This window comes from Anomaloglossus baeobatrachus, chromosome 4 (assembly GCF_048569485.1).
Source record: "Anomaloglossus baeobatrachus isolate aAnoBae1 chromosome 4, aAnoBae1.hap1, whole genome shotgun sequence".
Lineage (NCBI taxonomy): Eukaryota > Metazoa > Chordata > Amphibia > Anura > Aromobatidae > Anomaloglossus > Anomaloglossus baeobatrachus.
The window spans coordinates 610,892,574-610,912,437 of record NC_134356.1 but is presented as its reverse complement, the minus strand read 5'-3'; the positions used below and the strand labels follow the sequence as shown (position 1 = coordinate 610,912,437).

The 19,864-nt window shown below is 37.9% G+C and overlaps 37 non-coding genes across 37 annotated transcripts; all 37 read right to left on the bottom strand.

The window, feature by feature from the left end:
* Positions 1–342: 342 nt before the first annotated feature.
* On the bottom strand, positions 343–435 carry TRNAI-UAU (transfer RNA isoleucine (anticodon UAU)). Its single transcript is given in 2 exon segments — positions 343–378; positions 398–435. It is a non-coding gene; the product is annotated as a tRNA-Ile (tRNA).
* Positions 436–874: 439 nt separating this feature from the next.
* TRNAR-CCU (transfer RNA arginine (anticodon CCU)) lies at positions 875–947 on the bottom strand. Its single transcript has one exon. It is a non-coding gene; the product is annotated as a tRNA-Arg (tRNA).
* Positions 948–1,406: 459 nt separating this feature from the next.
* TRNAI-UAU (transfer RNA isoleucine (anticodon UAU)) lies at positions 1,407–1,499 on the bottom strand. Its single transcript is given in 2 exon segments — positions 1,407–1,442; positions 1,462–1,499. It is a non-coding gene; the product is annotated as a tRNA-Ile (tRNA).
* A 439-nt stretch (positions 1,500–1,938) lies between these two features.
* Positions 1,939–2,011, bottom strand: TRNAR-CCU (transfer RNA arginine (anticodon CCU)). The gene has a single exon. It is a non-coding gene; the product is annotated as a tRNA-Arg (tRNA).
* A 459-nt stretch (positions 2,012–2,470) lies between these two features.
* TRNAI-UAU (transfer RNA isoleucine (anticodon UAU)) lies at positions 2,471–2,563 on the bottom strand. The gene is given in 2 exon segments: positions 2,471–2,506; positions 2,526–2,563. It is a non-coding gene; the product is annotated as a tRNA-Ile (tRNA).
* Positions 2,564–3,002: 439 nt separating this feature from the next.
* On the bottom strand, positions 3,003–3,075 carry TRNAR-CCU (transfer RNA arginine (anticodon CCU)). The gene has a single exon. It is a non-coding gene; the product is annotated as a tRNA-Arg (tRNA).
* A 459-nt stretch (positions 3,076–3,534) lies between these two features.
* On the bottom strand, positions 3,535–3,627 carry TRNAI-UAU (transfer RNA isoleucine (anticodon UAU)). The gene is given in 2 exon segments: positions 3,535–3,570; positions 3,590–3,627. It is a non-coding gene; the product is annotated as a tRNA-Ile (tRNA).
* Positions 3,628–4,066: 439 nt separating this feature from the next.
* TRNAR-CCU (transfer RNA arginine (anticodon CCU)) lies at positions 4,067–4,139 on the bottom strand. The gene has a single exon. It is a non-coding gene; the product is annotated as a tRNA-Arg (tRNA).
* Positions 4,140–4,598: 459 nt separating this feature from the next.
* Positions 4,599–4,691, bottom strand: TRNAI-UAU (transfer RNA isoleucine (anticodon UAU)). Its single transcript is given in 2 exon segments — positions 4,599–4,634; positions 4,654–4,691. It is a non-coding gene; the product is annotated as a tRNA-Ile (tRNA).
* Positions 4,692–5,130: 439 nt separating this feature from the next.
* TRNAR-CCU (transfer RNA arginine (anticodon CCU)) lies at positions 5,131–5,203 on the bottom strand. The gene has a single exon. It is a non-coding gene; the product is annotated as a tRNA-Arg (tRNA).
* A 459-nt stretch (positions 5,204–5,662) lies between these two features.
* On the bottom strand, positions 5,663–5,755 carry TRNAI-UAU (transfer RNA isoleucine (anticodon UAU)). The gene is given in 2 exon segments: positions 5,663–5,698; positions 5,718–5,755. It is a non-coding gene; the product is annotated as a tRNA-Ile (tRNA).
* Positions 5,756–6,194: 439 nt separating this feature from the next.
* On the bottom strand, positions 6,195–6,267 carry TRNAR-CCU (transfer RNA arginine (anticodon CCU)). Its single transcript has one exon. It is a non-coding gene; the product is annotated as a tRNA-Arg (tRNA).
* A 459-nt stretch (positions 6,268–6,726) lies between these two features.
* TRNAI-UAU (transfer RNA isoleucine (anticodon UAU)) lies at positions 6,727–6,819 on the bottom strand. Its single transcript is given in 2 exon segments — positions 6,727–6,762; positions 6,782–6,819. It is a non-coding gene; the product is annotated as a tRNA-Ile (tRNA).
* A 439-nt stretch (positions 6,820–7,258) lies between these two features.
* On the bottom strand, positions 7,259–7,331 carry TRNAR-CCU (transfer RNA arginine (anticodon CCU)). The gene has a single exon. It is a non-coding gene; the product is annotated as a tRNA-Arg (tRNA).
* A 459-nt stretch (positions 7,332–7,790) lies between these two features.
* Positions 7,791–7,883, bottom strand: TRNAI-UAU (transfer RNA isoleucine (anticodon UAU)). The gene is given in 2 exon segments: positions 7,791–7,826; positions 7,846–7,883. It is a non-coding gene; the product is annotated as a tRNA-Ile (tRNA).
* Positions 7,884–8,322: 439 nt separating this feature from the next.
* TRNAR-CCU (transfer RNA arginine (anticodon CCU)) lies at positions 8,323–8,395 on the bottom strand. Its single transcript has one exon. It is a non-coding gene; the product is annotated as a tRNA-Arg (tRNA).
* A 459-nt stretch (positions 8,396–8,854) lies between these two features.
* On the bottom strand, positions 8,855–8,947 carry TRNAI-UAU (transfer RNA isoleucine (anticodon UAU)). Its single transcript is given in 2 exon segments — positions 8,855–8,890; positions 8,910–8,947. It is a non-coding gene; the product is annotated as a tRNA-Ile (tRNA).
* Positions 8,948–9,386: 439 nt separating this feature from the next.
* On the bottom strand, positions 9,387–9,459 carry TRNAR-CCU (transfer RNA arginine (anticodon CCU)). The gene has a single exon. It is a non-coding gene; the product is annotated as a tRNA-Arg (tRNA).
* Positions 9,460–9,918: 459 nt separating this feature from the next.
* TRNAI-UAU (transfer RNA isoleucine (anticodon UAU)) lies at positions 9,919–10,011 on the bottom strand. The gene is given in 2 exon segments: positions 9,919–9,954; positions 9,974–10,011. It is a non-coding gene; the product is annotated as a tRNA-Ile (tRNA).
* A 439-nt stretch (positions 10,012–10,450) lies between these two features.
* TRNAR-CCU (transfer RNA arginine (anticodon CCU)) lies at positions 10,451–10,523 on the bottom strand. Its single transcript has one exon. It is a non-coding gene; the product is annotated as a tRNA-Arg (tRNA).
* A 459-nt stretch (positions 10,524–10,982) lies between these two features.
* On the bottom strand, positions 10,983–11,075 carry TRNAI-UAU (transfer RNA isoleucine (anticodon UAU)). Its single transcript is given in 2 exon segments — positions 10,983–11,018; positions 11,038–11,075. It is a non-coding gene; the product is annotated as a tRNA-Ile (tRNA).
* Positions 11,076–11,514: 439 nt separating this feature from the next.
* On the bottom strand, positions 11,515–11,587 carry TRNAR-CCU (transfer RNA arginine (anticodon CCU)). Its single transcript has one exon. It is a non-coding gene; the product is annotated as a tRNA-Arg (tRNA).
* A 459-nt stretch (positions 11,588–12,046) lies between these two features.
* Positions 12,047–12,139, bottom strand: TRNAI-UAU (transfer RNA isoleucine (anticodon UAU)). The gene is given in 2 exon segments: positions 12,047–12,082; positions 12,102–12,139. It is a non-coding gene; the product is annotated as a tRNA-Ile (tRNA).
* Positions 12,140–12,578: 439 nt separating this feature from the next.
* Positions 12,579–12,651, bottom strand: TRNAR-CCU (transfer RNA arginine (anticodon CCU)). Its single transcript has one exon. It is a non-coding gene; the product is annotated as a tRNA-Arg (tRNA).
* Positions 12,652–13,110: 459 nt separating this feature from the next.
* Positions 13,111–13,203, bottom strand: TRNAI-UAU (transfer RNA isoleucine (anticodon UAU)). Its single transcript is given in 2 exon segments — positions 13,111–13,146; positions 13,166–13,203. It is a non-coding gene; the product is annotated as a tRNA-Ile (tRNA).
* Positions 13,204–13,642: 439 nt separating this feature from the next.
* TRNAR-CCU (transfer RNA arginine (anticodon CCU)) lies at positions 13,643–13,715 on the bottom strand. The gene has a single exon. It is a non-coding gene; the product is annotated as a tRNA-Arg (tRNA).
* Positions 13,716–14,174: 459 nt separating this feature from the next.
* Positions 14,175–14,267, bottom strand: TRNAI-UAU (transfer RNA isoleucine (anticodon UAU)). Its single transcript is given in 2 exon segments — positions 14,175–14,210; positions 14,230–14,267. It is a non-coding gene; the product is annotated as a tRNA-Ile (tRNA).
* A 439-nt stretch (positions 14,268–14,706) lies between these two features.
* On the bottom strand, positions 14,707–14,779 carry TRNAR-CCU (transfer RNA arginine (anticodon CCU)). Its single transcript has one exon. It is a non-coding gene; the product is annotated as a tRNA-Arg (tRNA).
* A 459-nt stretch (positions 14,780–15,238) lies between these two features.
* Positions 15,239–15,331, bottom strand: TRNAI-UAU (transfer RNA isoleucine (anticodon UAU)). Its single transcript is given in 2 exon segments — positions 15,239–15,274; positions 15,294–15,331. It is a non-coding gene; the product is annotated as a tRNA-Ile (tRNA).
* Positions 15,332–15,770: 439 nt separating this feature from the next.
* On the bottom strand, positions 15,771–15,843 carry TRNAR-CCU (transfer RNA arginine (anticodon CCU)). The gene has a single exon. It is a non-coding gene; the product is annotated as a tRNA-Arg (tRNA).
* A 459-nt stretch (positions 15,844–16,302) lies between these two features.
* TRNAI-UAU (transfer RNA isoleucine (anticodon UAU)) lies at positions 16,303–16,395 on the bottom strand. Its single transcript is given in 2 exon segments — positions 16,303–16,338; positions 16,358–16,395. It is a non-coding gene; the product is annotated as a tRNA-Ile (tRNA).
* A 439-nt stretch (positions 16,396–16,834) lies between these two features.
* On the bottom strand, positions 16,835–16,907 carry TRNAR-CCU (transfer RNA arginine (anticodon CCU)). The gene has a single exon. It is a non-coding gene; the product is annotated as a tRNA-Arg (tRNA).
* A 459-nt stretch (positions 16,908–17,366) lies between these two features.
* On the bottom strand, positions 17,367–17,459 carry TRNAI-UAU (transfer RNA isoleucine (anticodon UAU)). The gene is given in 2 exon segments: positions 17,367–17,402; positions 17,422–17,459. It is a non-coding gene; the product is annotated as a tRNA-Ile (tRNA).
* Positions 17,460–17,898: 439 nt separating this feature from the next.
* Positions 17,899–17,971, bottom strand: TRNAR-CCU (transfer RNA arginine (anticodon CCU)). The gene has a single exon. It is a non-coding gene; the product is annotated as a tRNA-Arg (tRNA).
* A 459-nt stretch (positions 17,972–18,430) lies between these two features.
* On the bottom strand, positions 18,431–18,523 carry TRNAI-UAU (transfer RNA isoleucine (anticodon UAU)). The gene is given in 2 exon segments: positions 18,431–18,466; positions 18,486–18,523. It is a non-coding gene; the product is annotated as a tRNA-Ile (tRNA).
* Positions 18,524–18,962: 439 nt separating this feature from the next.
* On the bottom strand, positions 18,963–19,035 carry TRNAR-CCU (transfer RNA arginine (anticodon CCU)). Its single transcript has one exon. It is a non-coding gene; the product is annotated as a tRNA-Arg (tRNA).
* A 459-nt stretch (positions 19,036–19,494) lies between these two features.
* On the bottom strand, positions 19,495–19,587 carry TRNAI-UAU (transfer RNA isoleucine (anticodon UAU)). The gene is given in 2 exon segments: positions 19,495–19,530; positions 19,550–19,587. It is a non-coding gene; the product is annotated as a tRNA-Ile (tRNA).
* Between the last annotated feature and the right edge of the window lie 277 nt (positions 19,588–19,864).

The window sequence follows — 19,864 nt, the reverse complement described above, 5'->3', positions numbered from 1 at the left end:
CACGTGCTTCTTTCTTTTCTGCTGAGAGCCAAGGCTTCCTTTGTCATGTCCTTTTCATCATGTAGTCACTCCACATTATTGATGCCAATGAAGGAAATAATATTTGGCTCCCAGAAGCCTTAAAAAAACAATTTATCTTTTACATTTCCCTTTACAATATGGTACTAGATCATGGTAAAACTGGTGAGACTTTTGTAATATACAGCAAATTAAACAAGAAACCATAAAAAGTAAATATCTCTCGGAAACTTCCTTCTCAATCGTGCAAGTAGATCATGATGGAACTCGAGAAACTTTGGCTAACGCATTTGTTCAAAATAACAAAGGAAGACAAGAAAAGTCTGCTCCAGGTGAGGCTTGAACTCACAACCTCGGCATAGCTCATCAGTTACTGCTTTATAAGTACCGCGCGCTGACCGATTGCGCCACTGGAGCAGCTGCTGGGCTGCAGCATTGCATATATGAAAAAAAAACAATCAGAAATTTAAAATGAAAAATTTGCTCCGAAATGTAACTATTTGATAAAACAGGATTTGTGTTGTTGCTTTTTCCACAGTTTGAAAATACATTTTTTACCAGATCACAATCTTTATGAAGAATCAATTGAGACATTTATCACACTGGCCAATGGGCATATTTAAACTGAAACATCCTGTTGCTTCAGGAAGTGCACATGTGCATTGGCTGGGATGAACACACGCTCTGTTGCTATATTTTATATGCTGTATTTGTAATATCGTATTTTATTATTTAGCATGGTCACACTTCTTTCAATTAAAAGTAGCAATCTTTCTTTTTTGGAGAATTTTGCAAGATCAAATTCAAACTGGTAGAAAGATTAGACAGACCATGCGCTGTTTCAGAGATAAGCAAACACCCCAGATGGGACTTGAACCCACAATCCCTGGCTTAGGAGGCCAGTGCCTTATCCATCAGGCCACTGGGGCTTCTCAAGGTAGTTCATGCCGTGGGTTCTATTTTCTGTAGCAGGCAATTATCCGTTTTAATTGCATTTTCAAAAATGGTCTTGTAAGTTTGTACTCCAACTTGAAAACAACCATAACCACGTGCTTCTTTCTTTTCTGCTGAGAGCCAGGGCTTCCTTTGTCATGGCCTTTTCATCATGTAGTCACTCCACATTATTGATGCCAATGAAGGAAATAATATTTGGCTCCCAGAAGCCTTAAAAAAACAATTTATCTTTTACATTTCCCTTTACAATATGGTACTAGATCATGGTAAAACTGGTGAGACTTTTGTAATATACAGCAAATTAAACAAGAAACCATAAAAAGTAAATATCTCTCGGAAACTTCCTTCTCAATCGTGCAAGTAGATCATGATGGAACTCGAGAAACTTTGGCTAACGCATTTGTTCAAAATAACAAAGGAAGACAAGAAAAGTCTGCTCCAGGTGAGGCTTGAACTCACAACCTCAGCATAGCTCATCAGTTACTGCTTTATAAGTACCGCGCGCTGACCGATTGCGCCACTGGAGCAGCTGCTGGGCTGCAGCATTGCATATATGAAAAAAAACCAATCAGAAATTTAAAATGAAAAATTTGCTCCGAAATGTAACTATTTGATAAAACAGGATTTGTGTTGTTGCTTTTTCCACAGTTTGAAAATACATTTTTTACCAGATCACAATCTTTATGAAGAATCAATTGAGACATTTATCACACTGGCCAATGGGCATTTTTAAACTGAAACATCCTGTTGCTTCAGGAAGTGCACATGTGCATTGGCTGGGATGAACACACGCTCTGTTGCTATATTTTATATGCTGTATTTGTAATATCGTATTTTATTATTTAGCATGGTCACACTTCTTTCAATTAAAAGTAGCAATCTTTCTTTTTTGGAGACTTTTGCAAGATCAAATTCAAACTGGTAGAAAGATTAGACAGACCATGCGCTGTTTCAGAGATAAGCAAACACCCCAGATGGGACTTGAACCCACAATCCCTGGCTTAGGAGGCCAGTGCCTTATCCATTAGGCCACTGGGGCTTCTCAAGGTAGTTCATGCCGTGGGTTCTATTTTCTGTAGCAGGCAATTATCCGTTTTAATTGCATTTTCAAAAATGGTCTTGTAAGTTTGTACTCCAACTTGAAAACAACCATAACCACGTGCTTCTTTCTTTTCTGCTGAGAGCCAGGGCTTCCTTTGTCATGTCCTTTTCATCATGTAGTCACTCCACATTATTGATGCCAATGAAGGAAATAATATTTGGCTCCCAGAAGCCTTAAAAAAACAATTTATCTTTTACATTTCCCTTTACAATATGGTACTAGATCATGGTAAAACTGGTGAGACTTTTGTAATATACAGCAAATTAAACAAGAAACCATAAAAAGTAAATATCTCTCGGAAACTTCCTTCTCAATCGTGCAAGTAGATCATGATGGAACTCGAGAAACTTTGGCTAACGCATTTGTTCAAAATAACAAAGGAAGACAAGAAAAGTCTGCTCCAGGTGAGGCTTGAACTCACAACCTCGGCATAGCTCATCAGTTACTGCTTTATAAGTACCGCGCGCTGACCGATTGCGCCACTGGAGCAGCTGCTGGGCTGCAGCATTGCATATATGAAAAAAAAACAATCAGAAATTTAAAATGAAAAATTTGCTCCGAAATGTAACTATTTGATAAAACAGGATTTGTGTTGTTGCTTTTTCCACAGTTTGAAAATACATTTTTTACCAGATCACAATCTTTATGAAGAATCAATTGAGACATTTATCACACTGGCCAATGGGCATTTTTAAACTGAAACATCCTGTTGCTTCAGGAAGTGCACATGTGCATTGGCTGGGATGAACACACGCTCTGTTGCTATATTTTATATGCTGTATTTGTAATATCGTATTTTATTATTTAGCATGGTCACACTTCTTTCAATTAAAAGTCGCAATCTTTCTTTTTTGGAGAATTTTGCAAGATCAAATTCAAACTGGTAGAAAGATTAGACAGACCATGCGCTGTTTCAGAGATAAGCAAACACCCCAGATGGGACTTGAACCCACAATCCCTGGCTTAGGAGGCCAGTGCCTTATCCATTAGGCCACTGGGGCTTCTCAAGGTAGTTCATGCTGTGGGTTCTTTTTTCTGTAGCAGGCAATTATCCATTTTAATTGCATTTTCAAAAATGGTCTTGTAAGTTTGTACTCCAACTTGAAAACAACCATAACCACGTGCTTCTTTCTTTTCTGCTGAGAGCCAGGGCTTCCTTTGTCATGTCCTTTTCATCATGTAGTCACTCCACATTATTGATGCCAATGAAGGAAATAATATTTGGCTCCCAGAAGCCTTAAAAAAACAATTTATCTTTTACATTTCCCTTTACAATATGGTACTAGATCATGGTAAAACTGGTGAGACTTTTGTAATATACAGCAAATTAAACAAGAAACCATAAAAAGTAAATATCTCTCGGAAACTTCCTTCTCAATCGTGCAAGTAGATCATGATGGAACTCGAGAAACTTTGGCTAACGCATTTGTTCAAAATAACAAAGGAAGACAAAAAAATTCTGCTCCAGGTGAGGCTTGAACTCACAACCTCGGCATAGCTCATCAGTTACTGCTTTATAAGTACCGCGCGCTGACCAATTGCGCCACTGGAGCAGCTGCTGAGCTGCAGCATTGCATATATGAAAAAAAAACAATCAGAAATTTAAAATGAAAAATTTGCTCCGAAATGTAACTATTTGATAAAACAGGATTTGTGTTGTTGCTTTTTCCACAGTTTGAAAATACATTTTTTACCAGATCACAATCTTTATGAAGAATCAATTGAGACATTTATCACACTGGCCAATGGGCATTTTTAAACTGAAACATCCTGTTGCTTCAGGAAGTGCACATGTGCATTGGCTGGGATGAACACACGCTCTGTTGCTATATTTTATATGCTGTATTTGTAATATCGTATTTTATTATTTAGCATGGTCACACTTCTTTCAATTAAAAGTAGCAATCTTTCTTTTTTGTAGAATTTTGCAAGATCAAATTCAAACTGGTAGAAAGATTAGACAGACCATGCGCTGTTTCAGAGATAAGCAAACACCCCAGATGGGACTTGAACCCACAATCCCTGGCTTAGGAGGCCAGTGCCTTATCCATTAGGCCACTGGGGCTTCTCAAGGTAGTTCATGCCGTGGGTTCTTTTTTCTGTAGCAGGCAATTATTTGTTTTAATTGCATTTTCAAAAATGGTCTTGTAAGTTTGTACTCCAACTTGAAAACAACCATAACCACGTGCTTCTTTCTTTTCTGCTGAGAGCCAGGGCTTCCTTTGTCATGTCCTTTTCATCATGTAGTCACTCCACATTATTGATGCCAATGAAGAAAATAATATTTGGCTCCCAGAAGCCTTAAAAAAACAATTTATCTTTTACATTTCCCTTTACAATATGGTACTAGATCATGGTAAAACTGGTGAGACTTTTGTAATATACAGCAAATTAAACAAGAAACCATAAAAAGTAAATATCTCTCGGAAACTTCCTTCTCAATCGTGCAAGTAGATCATGATGGAACTCGAGAAACTTTGGCTAACGCATTTGTTCAAAATAACAAAGGAAGACAAGAAAAGTCTGCTCCAGGTGAGGCTTGAACTCACAACCTCGGCATAGCTCATCAGTTACTGCTTTATAAGTACCGCGCGCTGACCGATTGCGCCACTGGAGCAGCTGCTGGGCTGCAGCATTGCATATATGAAAAAAAAACAATCAGAAATTTAAAATGAAAAATTTGCTCCGAAATGTAACTATTTGATAAAACAGGATTTGTGTTGTTGCTTTTTCCACAGTTTGAAAATACATTTTTTACCAGATCACAATCTTTATGAAGAATCAGTTGAGACATTTATCACACTGGCCAATGGGCATTTTTAAACTGAAACATCCTGTTGCTTCAGGAAGTGCACATGTGCATTGGCTGGGATGAACACACGCTCTGTTGCTATATTTTATATGCTGTATTTGTAATATCGTATTTTATTATTTAGCATGGTCACACTTCTTTCAATTAAAAGTCGCAATCTTTCTTTTTTGGAGAATTTTGCAAGATCAAATTCAAACTGGTAGAAAGATTAGACAGACCATGCGCTGTTTCAGAGATAAGCAAACACCCCAGATGGGACTTGAACCCACAATCCCTGGCTTAGGAGGCCAGTGCCTTATCCATTAGGCCACTGGGGCTTCTCAAGGTAGTTCATGCCGTGGGTTCTATTTTCTGTAGCAGGCAATTATCCGTTTTAATTGCATTTTCAAAAATGGTCTTGTAAGTTTGTACTCCAACTTGAAAACAACCATAACCACGTGCTTCTTTCTTTTCTGCTGAGAGCCAAGGCTTCCTTTGTCATGTCCTTTTCATCATGTAGTCACTCCACATTATTGATGCCAATGAAGGAAATAATATTTGGCTCCCAGAAGCCTTAAAAAAACAATTTATCTTTTACATTTCCCTTTACAATATGGTACTAGATCATGGTAAAACTGGTGAGACTTTTGTAATATACAGCAAATTAAACAAGAAACCATAAAAAGTAAATATCTCTCGGAAACTTCCTTCTCAATCGTGCAAGTAGATCATGATGGAACTCGAGAAACTTTGGCTAACGCATTTGTTCAAAATAACAAAGGAAGACAAGAAAAGTCTGCTCCAGGTGAGGCTTGAACTCACAACCTCGGCATAGCTCATCAGTTACTGCTTTATAAGTACCGCGCGCTGACCGATTGCGCCACTGGAGCAGCTGCTGGGCTGCAGCATTGCATATATGAAAAAAAACCAATCAGAAATTTAAAATGAAAAATTTGCTCCGAAATGTAACTATTTGATAAAACAGGATTTGTGTTGTTGCTTTTTCCACAGTTTGAAAATACATTTTTTACCAGATCACAATCTTTATGAAGAATCAATTGAGACATTTATCACACTGGCCAATGGGCATTTTTAAACTGAAACATCCTGTTGCTTCAGTAAGTGCACATGTGCATTGGCTGGGATGAACACACGCTCTGTTGCTATATTTTATATGCTGTATTTGTAATATCGTATTTTATTATTTAGCATGGTCACACTTCTTTCAATTAAAAGTAGCAATCTTTCTTTTTTGGAGAATTTTGCAAGATCAAATTCAAACTGGTAGAAAGTTTAGACAGACCATGCGCTGTTTCAGAGATAAGCAAACACCCCAGATGGGACTTGAACCCACAATCCCTGGCTTAGGAGGCCAGTGCCTTATCCATTAGGCCACTGGGGCTTCTCAAGGTAGTTCATGCCGTGGGTTCTATTTTCTGTAGCAGGCAATTATCCGTTTTAATTGCATTTTCAAAAATGGTCTTGTAAGTTTGTACTCCAACTTGAAAACAACCATAACCACGTGCTTCTTTCTTTTCTGCTGAGAGCCAGGGCTTCCTTTGTCATGTCCTTTTCATCATGTAGTCACTCCACATTATTGATGCCAATGAAGGAAATAATATTTGGCTCCCAGAAGCCTTAAAAAAACAATTTATCTTTTACATTTCCCTTTACAATATGGTACTAGATCATGGTAAAACTGGTGAGACTTTTGTAATATACAGCAAATTAAACAAGAAACCATAAAAAGTAAATATCTCTCGGAAACTTCCTTCTCAATCGTGCAAGTAGATCATGATGGAACTCGAGAAACTTTGGCTAACGCATTTGTTCAAAATAACAAAGGAAGACAAGAAAAGTCTGCTCCAGGTGAGGCTTGAACTCACAACCTCGGCATAGCTCATCAGTTACTGCTTTATAAGTACCGCGCGCTGACCGATTGCGCCACTGGAGCAGCTGCTGGGCTGCAGCATTGCATATATGAAAAAAAAACAATCAGAAATTTAAAATGAAAAATTTGCTCCGAAATGTAACTATTTGATAAAACAGGATTTGTGTTGTTGCTTTTTCCACAGTTTGAAAATACATTTTTTACCAGATCACAATCTTTATGAAGAATCAATTGAGACATTTATCACACTGGCCAATGGGCATTTTTAAACTGAAACATCCTGTTGCTTCAGGAAGTGCACATGTGCATTGGCTGGGATGAACACACGCTCTGTTGCTATATTTTATATGCTGTATTTGTAATATCGTATTTTATTATTTAGCATGGTCACACTTCTTTCAATTAAAAGTAGCAATCTTTCTTTTTTGGAGAATTTTGCAAGATCAAATTCAAACTGGTAGAAAGATTAGACAGACCATGCGCTGTTTCAGAGATAAGCAAACACCCCAGATGGGACTTGAACCCACAATCCCTGGCTTAGGAGGCCAGTGCCTTATCCATTAGGCCACTGGGGCTTCTCAAGGTAGTTCATGCCGTGGGTTCTATTTTCTGTAGCAGGCAATTATCCGTTTTAATTGCATTTTCAAAAATGGTCTTGTAAGTTTGTACTCCAACTTGAAAACAACCATAACCACGTGCTTCTTTCTTTTCTGCTGAGAGCCAGGGCTTCCTTTGTCATGTCCTTTTCATCATGTAGTCACTCCACATTATTGATGCCAATGAAGGAAATAATATTTGGCTCCCAGAAGCCTTAAAAAAACAATTTATCTTTTACATTTCCCTTTACAATATGGTACTAGATCATGGTAAAACTGGTGAGACTTTTGTAATATACAGCAAATTAAACAAGAAACCATAAAAAGTAAATATCTCTCGGAAACTTCCTTCTCAATCGTGCAAGTAGATCATGATGGAACTCGAGAAACTTTGGCTAACGCATTTGTTCAAAATAACAAAGGAAGACAAGAAAAGTCTGCTCCAGGTGAGGCTTGAACTCACAACCTCGGCATAGCTCATCAGTTACTGCTTTATAAGTACCGCGCGCTGACCGATTGCGCCACTGGAGCAGCTGCTGGGCTGCAGCATTGCATATATGAAAAAAAACCAATCAGAAATTTAAAATGAAAAATTTGCTCCGAAATGTAACTATTTGATAAAACAGGATTTGTGTTGTTGCTTTTTCCACAGTTTGAAAATACATTTTTTACCAGATCACAATCTTTATGAAGAATCAATTGAGACATTTATCACACTGGCCAATGGGCATTTTTAAACTGAAACATCCTGTTGCTTCAGGAAGTGCACATGTGCATTGGCTGGGATGAACACACGCTCTGTTGCTATATTTTATATGCTGTATTTGTAATATCGTATTTTATTATTTAGCATGGTCACACTTCTTTCAATTAAAAGTAGCAATCTTTCTTTTTTGGAGAATTTTGCAAGATCAAATTCAAACTGGTAGAAAGATTAGACAGACCATGCGCTGTTTCAGAGATAAGCAAACACCCCAGATGGGACTTGAACCCACAATCCCTGGCTTAGGAGGCCAGTGCCTTATCCATTAGTCCACTGGGGCTTCTCAAGGTAGTTCATGCCGTGGGTTCTATTTTCTGTAGCAGGCAATTATCCGTTTTAATTGCATTTTCAAAAATGGTCTTGTAAGTTTGTACTCCAACTTGAAAACAACCATAACCACGTGCTTCTTTCTTTTCTGCTGAGAGCCAGGGCTTCCTTTGTCATGTCCTTTTCATCATGTAGTCACTCCACATTATTGATGCCAATGAAGGAAATAATATTTGGCTCCCAGAAGCCTTAAAAAAACAATTTATCTTTTACATTTCCCTTTACAATATGGTACTAGATCATGGTAAAACTGGTGAGACTTTTGTAATATACAGCAAATTAAACAAGAAACCATAAAAAGTAAATATCTCTCGGAAACTTCCTTCTCAATCGTGCAAGTAGATCATGATGGAACTCGAGAAACTTTGGCTAACGCATTTGTTCAAAATAACAAAGGAAGACAAGAAAAGTCTGCTCCAGGTGAGGCTTGAACTCACAACCTCGGCATAGCTCATCAGTTACTGCTTTATAAGTACTGCGCGCTGACCGATTGCGCCACTGGAGCAGCTGCTGAGCTGCAGCATTGCATATATGAAAAAAAAACAATCAGAAATTTAAAATGAAAAATTTGCTCCGAAATGTAACTATTTGATAAAACAGGATTTGTGTTGTTGCTTTTTCCACAGTTTGAAAATACATTTTTTACCAGATCACAATCTTTATGAAGAATCAATTGAGACATTTATCACACTGGCCAATGGGCATTTTTAAACTGAAACATCCTGTTGCTTCAGGAAGTGCACATGTGCATTGGCTGGGATGAACACACGCTCTGTTGCTATATTTTATATGCTGTATTTGTAATATCGTATTTTATTATTTAGCATGGTCACACTTCTTTCAATTAAAAGTAGCAATCTTTCTTTTTTGGAGACTTTTGCAAGATCAAATTCAAACTGGTAGAAAGATTAGACAGACCATGCGCTGTTTCAGAGATAAGCAAACACCCCAGATGGGACTTGAACCCACAATCCCTGGCTTAGGAGGCCAGTGCCTTATCCATTAGGCCACTGGGGCTTCTCAAGGTAGTTCATGCCGTGGGTTCTATTTTCTGTAGCAGGCAATTATCCGTTTTAATTGCATTTTCAAAAATGGTCTTGTAAGTTTGTACTCCAACTTGAAAACAACCATAACCACGTGCTTCTTTCTTTTCTGCTGAGAGCCAAGGCTTCCTTTGTCATGTCCTTTTCATCATGTAGTCACTCCACATTATTGATGCCAATGAAGGAAATAATATTTGGCTCCCAGAAGCCTTAAAAAAACAATTTATCTTTTACATTTCCCTTTACAATATGGTACTAGATCATGGTAAAACTGGTGAGACTTTTGTAATATACAGCAAATTAAACAAGAGACCATAAAAAGTAAATATCTCTCGGAAACTTCCTTCTCAATCGTGCAAGTAGATCATGATGGAACTCGAGAAACTTTGGCTAACGCATTTGTTCAAAATAACAAAGGAAGACAAGAAAAGTCTGCTCCAGGTGAGGCTTGAACTCACAACCTCGGCATAGCTCATCAGTTACTGCTTTATAAGTACCGCGCGCTGACCGATTGCGCCACTGGAGCAGCTGCTGGGCTGCAGCATTGCATATATGAAAAAAAAACAATCAGAAATTTAAAATGAAAAATTTGCTCCGAAATGTAACTATTTGATAAAACAAGATTTGTGTTGTTGCTTTTTCCACAGTTTGAAAATACATTTTTTACCAGATCACAATCTTTATGAAGAATCAATTGAGACATTTATCACACTGGCCAATGGGCATTTTTAAACTGAAACATCCTGTTGCTTCAGGAAGTGCACATGTGCATTGGCTGGGATGAACACACGCTCTGTTGCTATATTTTATATGCTGTATTTGTAATATCGTATTTTATTATTTAGCATGGTCACACTTCTTTCAATTAAAAGTAGCAATCTTTCTTTTTTGGAGAATTTTGCAAGATCAAATTCAAACTGGTAGAAAGATTAGACAGACCATGCGCTGTTTCAGAGATAAGCAAACACCCCAGATGGGACTTGAACCCACAATCCCTGGCTTAGGAGGCCAGTGCCTTATCCATTAGGCCACTGGGGCTTCTCAAGGTAGTTCATGCCGTGGGTTCTATTTTCTGTAGCAGGCAATTATCCGTTTTAATTGCATTTTCAAAAATGGTCTTGTAAGTTTGTACTCCAACTTGAAAACAACCATAACCACGTGCTTCTTTCTTTTTTGCTGAGAGCCAGGGCTTCCTTTGTCATGTCCTTTTCATCATGTAGTCACTCCACATTATTGATGCCAATGAAGGAAATAATATTTGGCTCCCAGAAGCCTTAAAAAAACAATTTATCTTTTACATTTCCCTTTACAATATGGTACTAGATCATGGTAAAACTGGTGAGACTTTTGTAATATACAGCAAATTAAACAAGAAACCATAAAAAGTAAATATCTCTCAGAAACTTCCTTCTCAATCGTGCAAGTAGATCATGATGGAACTCGAGAAACTTTGGCTAACGCATTTGTTCAAAATAACAAAGGAAGACAAGAAAAGTCTGCTCCAGGTGAGGCTTGAACTCACAACCTCGGCATAGCTCATCAGTTACTGCTTTATAAGTACCGCGCGCTGACCGATTGCGCCACTGGAGCAGCTGCTGGGCTGCAGCATTGCATATATGAAAAAAAAACAATCAGAAATTTAAAATGAAAAATTTGCTCCGAAATGTAACTATTTGATAAAACAGGATTTGTGTTGTTGCTTTTTCCACAGTTTGAAAATACATTTTTTACCAGATCACAATCTTTATGAAGAATCAATTGAGACATTTATCACACTGGCCAATGGGCATTTTTAAACTGAAACATCCTGTTGCTTCAGGAAGTGCACATGTGCATTGGCTGGGATGAACACACGCTCTGTTGCTATATTTTATATGCTGTATTTGTAATATCGTATTTTATTATTTAGCATGGTCACACTTCTTTCAATTAAAAGTAGCAATCTTTCTTTTTTGGAGAATTTTGCAAGATCAAATTCAAACTGGTAGAAAGATTAGACAGACCATGCGCTGTTTCAGAGATAAGCAAACACCCCAGATGGGACTTGAACCCACAATCCCTGGCTTAGGAGGCCAGTGCCTTATCCATTAGGCCACTGGGGCTTCTCAAGGTAGTTCATGCCGTGGGTTCTATTTTCTGTAGCAGGCAATTATCCGTTTTAATTGCATTTTCAAAAATGGTCTTGTAAGTTTGTACTCCAACTTGAAAACAACCATAACCACGTGCTTCTTTCTTTTCTGCTGAGAGCCAGGGCTTCCTTTGTCATGTCCTTTTCATCATGTAGTCACTCCACATTATTGATGCCAATGAAGGAAATAATATTTGGCTCCCAGAAGCCTTAAAAAAACAATTTATCTTTTACATTTCCCTTTACAATATGGTACTAGATCATGGTAAAACTGGTGAGACTTTTGTAATATACAGCAAATTAAACAAGAAACCATAAAAAGTAAATATCTCTCGGAAACTTCCTTCTCAATCGTGCAAGTAGATCATGATGGAACTCGAGAAACTTTGGCTAACGCATTTGTTCAAAATAACAAAGGAAGACAAGAAAAGTCTGCTCCAGGTGAGGCTTGAACTCACAACCTCGGCATAGCTCATCAGTTACTGCTTTATAAGTACCGCGCGCTGACCGATTGCGCCACTGGAGCAGCTGCTGGGCTGCAGCATTGCATATATGAAAAAAAAACAATCAGAAATTTAAAATGAAAAATTTGCTCCGAAATGTAACTATTTGATAAAACAGGATTTGTGTTGTTGCTTTTTCCACAGTTTGAAAATACATTTTTTACCAGATCACAATCTTTATGAAGAATCAATTGAGACATTTATCACACTGGCCAATGGGCATTTTTAAACTGAAACATCCTGTTGCTTCAGGAAGTGCACATGTGCATTGGCTGGGATGAACACACGCTCTGTTGCTATATTTTATATGCTGTATTTGTAATATCGTATTTTATTATTTAGCATGGTCACACTTCTTTCAATTAAAAGTAGCAATCTTTCTTTTTTGGAGAATTTTGCAAGATCAAATTCAAACTGGTAGAAAGATTAGACAGACCATGCGCTGTTTCAGAGATAAGCAAACACCCCAGATGGGACTTGAACCCACAATCCCTGGCTTAGGAGGCCAGTGCCTTATCCATTAGGCCACTGGGGCTTCTCAAGGTAGTTCATGCCGTGGGTTCTATTTTCTGTAGCAGGCAATTATCCGTTTTAATTGCATTTTCAAAAATGGTCTTGTAAGTTTGTACTCCAACTTGAAAACAACCATAACCACGTGCTTCTTTCTTTTCTGCTGAGAGCCAGGGCTTCCTTTGTCATGTCCTTTTCATCATGTAGTCACTCCACATTATTGATGCCAATGAAGGAAATAATATTTGGCTCCCAGAAGCCTTAAAAAAACAATTTATCTTTTACATTTCCCTTTACAATATGGTACTAGATCATGGTAAAACTGGTGAGACTTTTGTAATATACAGCAAATTAAACAAGAAACCATAAAAAGTAAATATCTCTCGGAAACTTCCTTCTCAATCGTGCAAGTAGATCATGATGGAACTCGAGAAACTTTGGCTAACGCATTTGTTCAAAATAACAAAGGAAGACAAGAAAAGTCTGCTCCAGGTGAGGCTTGAACTCACAACCTCGGCATAGCTCATCAGTTACTGCTTTATAAGTACTGCGCGCTGACCGATTGCGCCACTGGAGCAGCTGCTGAGCTGCAGCATTGCATATATGAAAAAAAAACAATCAGAAATTTAAAATGAAAAATTTGCTCCGAAATGTAACTATTTGATAAAACAGGATTTGTGTTGTTGCTTTTTCCACAGTTTGAAAATACATTTTTTACCAGATCACAATCTTTATGAAGAATCAATTGAGACATTTATCACACTGGCCAATGGGCATTTTTAAACTGAAACATCCTGTTGCTTCAGGAAGTGCACATGTGCATTGGCTGGGATGAACACACGCTCTGTTGCTATATTTTATATGCTGTATTTGTAATATCGTATTTTATTATTTAGCATGGTCACACTTCTTTCAATTAAAAGTCGCAATCTTTCTTTTTTGGAGAATTTTGCAAGATCAAATTCAAACTGGTAGAAAGATTAGACAGACCATGCGCTGTTTCAGAGATAAGCAAACACCCCAGATGGGACTTGAACCCACAATCCCTGGCTTAGGAGGCCAGTGCCTTATCCATTAGGCCACTGGGGCTTCTCAAGGTAGTTCATGCCGTGGGTTCTATTTTCTGTAGCAGGCAATTATCCGTTTTAATTGCATTTTCAAAAATGGTCTTGTAAGTTTGTACTCCAACTTGAAAACAACCATAACCACGTGCTTCTTTCTTTTCTGCTGAGAGCCAAGGCTTCCTTTGTCATGTCCTTTTCATCATGTAGTCACTCCACATTATTGATGCCAATGAAGGAAATAATATTTGGCTCCCAGAAGCCTTAAAAAAACAATTTATCTTTTACATTTCCCTTTACAATATGGTACTAGATCATGGTAAAACTGGTGAGACTTTTGTAATATACAGCAAATTAAACAAGAGACCATAAAAAGTAAATATCTCTCGGAAACTTCCTTCTCAATCGTGCAAGTAGATCATGATGGAACTCGAGAAACTTTGGCTAACGCATTTGTTCAAAATAACAAAGGAAGACAAGAAAAGTCTGCTCCAGGTGAGGCTTGAACTCACAACCTCGGCATAGCTCATCAGTTACTGCTTTATAAGTACCGCGCGCTGACCGATTGCGCCACTGGAGCAGCTGCTGGGCTGCAGCATTGCATATATGAAAAAAAAACAATCAGAAATTTAAAATGAAAAATTTGCTCCGAAATGTAACTATTTGATAAAACAAGATTTGTGTTGTTGCTTTTTCCACAGTTTGAAAATACATTTTTTACCAGATCACAATCTTTATGAAGAATCAATTGAGACATTTATCACACTGGCCAATGGGCATTTTTAAACTGAAACATCCTGTTGCTTCAGGAAGTGCACATGTGCATTGGCTGGGATGAACACACGCTCTGTTGCTATATTTTATATGCTGTATTTGTAATATCGTATTTTATTATTTAGCATGGTCACACTTCTTTCAATTAAAAGTAGCAATCTTTCTTTTTTGGAGAATTTTGCAAGATCAAATTCAAACTGGTAGAAAGATTAGACAGACCATGCGCTGTTTCAGAGATAAGCAAACACCCCAGATGGGACTTGAACCCACAATCCCTGGCTTAGGAGGCCAGTGCCTTATCCATTAGGCCACTGGGGCTTCTCAAGGTAGTTCATGCCGTGGGTTCTATTTTCTGTAGCAGGCAATTATCCGTTTTAATTGCATTTTCAAAAATGGTCTTGTAAGTTTGTACTCCAACTTGAAAACAACCATAACCACGTGCTTCTTTCTTTTCTGCTGAGAGCCAGGGCTTCCTTTGTCATGTCCTTTTCATCATGTAGTCACTCCACATTATTGATGCCAATGAAGGAAATAATATTTGGCTCCCAGAAGCCTTAAAAAAACAATTTATCTTTTACATTTCCCTTTACAATATGGTACTAGATCATGGTAAAACTGGTGAGACTTTTGTAATATACAGCAAATTAAACAAGAAACCATAAAAAGTAAATATCTCTCGGAAACTTCCTTCTCAATCGTGCAAGTAGATCATGATGGAACTCGAGAAACTTTGGCTAACGCATTTGTTCAAAATAACAAAGGAAGACAAGAAAAGTCTGCTCCAGGTGAGGCTTGAACTCACAACCTCGGCATAGCTCATCAGTTACTGCTTTATAAGTACCGCGCGCTGACCGATTGCGCCACTGGAGCAGCTGCTGGGCTGCAGCATTGCATATATGAAAAAAAAACAATCAGAAATTTAAAATGAAAAATTTGCTCCGAAATGTAACTATTTGATAAAACAGGATTTGTGTTGTTGCTTTTTCCACAGTTTGAAAATACATTTTTTACCAGATCACAATCTTTATGAAGAATCAATTGAGACATTTATCACACTGGCCAATGGGCATTTTTAAACTGAAACATCCTGTTGCTTCAGGAAGTGCACATGTGCATTGGCTGGGATGAACACACGCTCTGTTGCTATATTTTATATGCTGTATTTGTAATATCGTATTTTATTATTTAGCATGGTCACACTTCTTTCAATTAAAAGTAGCAATCTTTCTTTTTTGGAGAATTTTGCAAGATCAAATTCAAACTGGTAGAAAGATTAGACAGACCATGCGCTGTTTCAGAGATAAGCAAACACCCCAGATGGGACTTGAACCCACAATCCTTGGCTTAGGAGGCCAGTGCCTTATCCATTAGGCCACTGGGGCTTCTCAAGGTAGTTCATGCCGTGGGTTCTATTTTCTGTAGCAGGCAATTATCCGTTTTAATTGCATTTTCAAAAATGGTCTTGTAAGTTTGTACTCCAACTTGAAAACAACCATAACCACGTGCTTCTTTCTTTTCTGCTGAGAGCCAGGGCTTCCTTTGTCATGTCCTTTTCATCATGTAGTCACTCCACATTATTGATGCCAATGAAGGAAATAATATTTGGCTCCCAGAAGCCTTAAAAAAACAATTTATCTTTTACATTTCCCTTTACAATATGGTACTAGATCATGGTAAAACTGGTGAGACTTTTGTAATATACAGCAAATTAAACAAGAAACCATAAAAAGTAAATATCTCTCGGAAACTTCCTTCTCAATCGTGCAAGTAGATCATGATGGAACTCGAGAAACTTTGGCTAACGCATTTGTTCAAAATAACAAAGGAAGACAAGAAAAGTCTGCTCCAGGTGAGGCTTGAACTCACAACCTCGGCATAGCTCATCAGTTACTGCTTTATAAGTACCGCGCGCTGACCGATTGCGCCACTGGAGCAGCTGCTGGGCTGCAGCATTGCATATATGAAAAAAAAACAATCAGAAATTTAAAATGAAAAATTTGCTCCGAAATGTAACTATTTGATAAAACAGGATTTGTGTTGTTGCTTTTTCCACAGTTTGAAAATACATTTTTTACCAGATCACAATCTTTATGAAGAATCAATTGAGACATTTATCACACTGGCCAATGGGCATTTTTAAACTGAAACATCCTGTTGCTTCAGGAAGTGCACATGTGCATTGGCTGGGATGAACACACGCTCTGTTGCTATATTTTATATGCTGTATTTGTAATATCGTATTTTATTATTTAGCATGGTCACACTTCTTTCAATTAAAAGTAGCAATCTTTCTTTTTTGGAGAATTTTGCAAGATCAAATTCAAACTGGTAGAAAGATTAGACAGACCATGCGCTGTTTCAGAGATAAGCAAACACCCCAGATGGGACTTGAACCCACAATCCCTGGCTTAGGAGGCCAGTGCCTTATCCATTAGGCCACTGGGGCTTCTCAAGGTAGTTCATGCCGTGGGTTCTATTTTCTGTAGCAGGCAATTATCCGTTTTAATTGCATTTTCAAAAATGGTCTTGTAAGTTTGTACTCCAACTTGAAAACAACCATAACCACGTGCTTCTTTCTTTTCTGCTGAGAGCCAGGGCTTCCTTTGTCATGTCCTTTTCATCATGTAGTCACTCCACATTATTGATGCCAATGAAGGAAATAATATTTGGCTCCCAGAAGCCTTAAAAAAACAATTTATCTTTTACATTTCCCTTTACAATATGGTACTAGATCATGGTAAAACTGGTGAGACTTTTGTAATATACAGCAAATTAAACAAGAAACCATAAAAAGTAAATATCTCTCGGAAACTTCCTTCTCAATCGTGCAAGTAGATCATGATGGAACTCGAGAAACTTTGGCTAACGCATTTGTTCAAAATAACAAAGGAAGACAAGAAAAGTCTGCTCCAGGTGAGGCTTGAACTCACAACCTCAGCATAGCTCATCAGTTACTGCTTTATAAGTACCGCGCGCTGACCGATTGCGCCACTGGAGCAGCTGCTGGGCTGCAGCATTGCATATATGAAAAAAAAACAATCAGAAATTTAAAATGAAAAATTTGCTCCGAAATGTAACTATTTGATAAAACAGGATTTGTGTTGTTGCTTTTTCCACAGTTTGAAAATACATTTTTTACCAGATCACAATCTTTATGAAGAATCAATTGAGACATTTATCACACTGGCCAATGGGCATATTTAAACTGAAACATCCTGTTGCTTCAGGAAGTGCACATGTGCATTGGCTGGGATGAACACACGCTCTGTTGCTATATTTTATATGCTGTATTTGTAATATCGTATTTTATTATTTAGCATGGTCACACTTCTTTCAATTAAAAGTAGCAATCTTTCTTTTTTGGAGAATTTTGCAAGATCAAATTCAAACTGGTAGAAAGATTAGACAGACCATGCGCTGTTTCAGAGATAAGCAAACACCCCAGATGGGACTTGAACCCACAATCCCTGGCTTAGGAGGCCAGTGCCTTATCCATTAGGCCACTGGGGCTTCTCAAGGTAGTTCATGCCGTGGGTTCTATTTTCTGTAGCAGGCAATTATCCGTTTTAATTGCATTTTCAAAAATGGTCTTGTAAGTTTGTACTCCAACTTGAAAACAACCATAACCACGTGCTTCTTTCTTTTCTGCTGAGAGCCAGGGCTTCCTTTGTCATGTCCTTTTCATCATGTAGTCACTCCACATTATTGATGCCAATGAAGGAAATAATATTTGGCTCCCAGAAGCCTTAAAAAAACAATTTATCTTTTGCATTTCCCTTTACAATATGGTACTAGATCATGGTAAAACTGGTGAGACTTTTGTAATATACAGCAAATTAAACAAGAAACCATAAAAAGTAAATATCTCTCGGAAACTTCCTTCTCAATCGTGCAAGTAGATCATGATGGAACTCGAGAAACTTTGGCTAACGCATTTGTTCAAAATAACAAAGGAAGACAAGAAAAGTCTGCTCCAGGTGAGGCTTGAACTCACAACCTCGGCATAGCTCATCAGTTACTGCTTTATAAGTACTGCGCGCTGACCGATTGCGCCACTGGAGCAGCTGCTGAGCTGCAGCATTGCATATATGAAAAAAAAACAATCAGAAATTTAAAATGAAAAATTTGCTCCGAAATGTAACTATTTGATAAAACAGGATTTGTGTTGTTGCTTTTTCCACAGTTTGAAAATACATTTTTTACCAGATCACAATCTTTATGAAGAATCAATTGAGACATTTATCACACTGGCCAATGGGCATTTTTAAACTGAAACATCCTGTTGCTTCAGGAAGTGCACATGTGCATTGGCTGGGATGAACACACGCTCTGTTGCTATATTTTATATGCTGTATTTGTAATATCGTATTTTATTATTTAGCATGGTCACACTTCTTTCAATTAAAAGTAGCAATCTTTCTTTTTTGGAGAATTTTGCAAGATCAAATTCAAACTGGTAGAAAGATTAGACAGACCATGCGCTGTTTCAGAGATAAGCAAACACCCCAGATGGGACTTGAACCCACAATCCTTGGCTTAGGAGGCCAGTGCCTTATCCATTAGGCCACTGGGGCTTCTCAAGGTAGTTCATGCCGTGGGTTCTATTTTCTGTAGCAGGCAATTATCCGTTTTAATTGCATTTTCAAAAATGGTCTTGTAAGTTTGTACTCCAACTTGAAAACAACCATAACCACGTGCTTCTTTCTTTTCTGCTGAGAGCCAGGGCTTCCTTTGTCATGTCCTTTTCATCATGTAGTCACTCCACATTATTGATGCCAATGAAGGAAATAATATTTGGCTCCCAGAAGCCTTAAAAAAACAATTTATCTTTTACATTTCCCTTTACAATATGGTACTAGATCATGGTAAAACTGGTGAGACTTTTGTAATATACAGCAAATTAAACAAGAAACCATAAAAAGTAAATATCTCTCGGAAACTTCCTTCTCAATCGTGCAAGTAGATCATGATGGAACTCGAGAAACTTTGGCTAACGCATTTGTTCAAAATAACAAAGGAAGACAAGAAAAGTCTGCTCCAGGTGAGGCTTGAACTCACAACCTCGGCATAGCTCATCAGTTACTGCTTTATAAGTACCGCGCGCTGACCGATTGCGCCACTGGAGCAGCTGCTGGGCTGCAGCATTGCATATATGAAAAAAAAACAATCAGAAATTTAAAATGAAAAATTTGCTCCGAAATGTAACTATTTGATAAAACAGGATTTGTGTTGTTGCTTTTTCCACAGTTTGAAAATACATTTTTTACCAGATCACAATCTTTATGAAGAATCAATTGAGACATTTATCACACTGGCCAATGGGCATTTTTAAACTGAAACATCCTGTTGCTTCAGGAAGTGCACATGTGCATTGGCTGGGATGAACACACGCTCTGTTGCTAT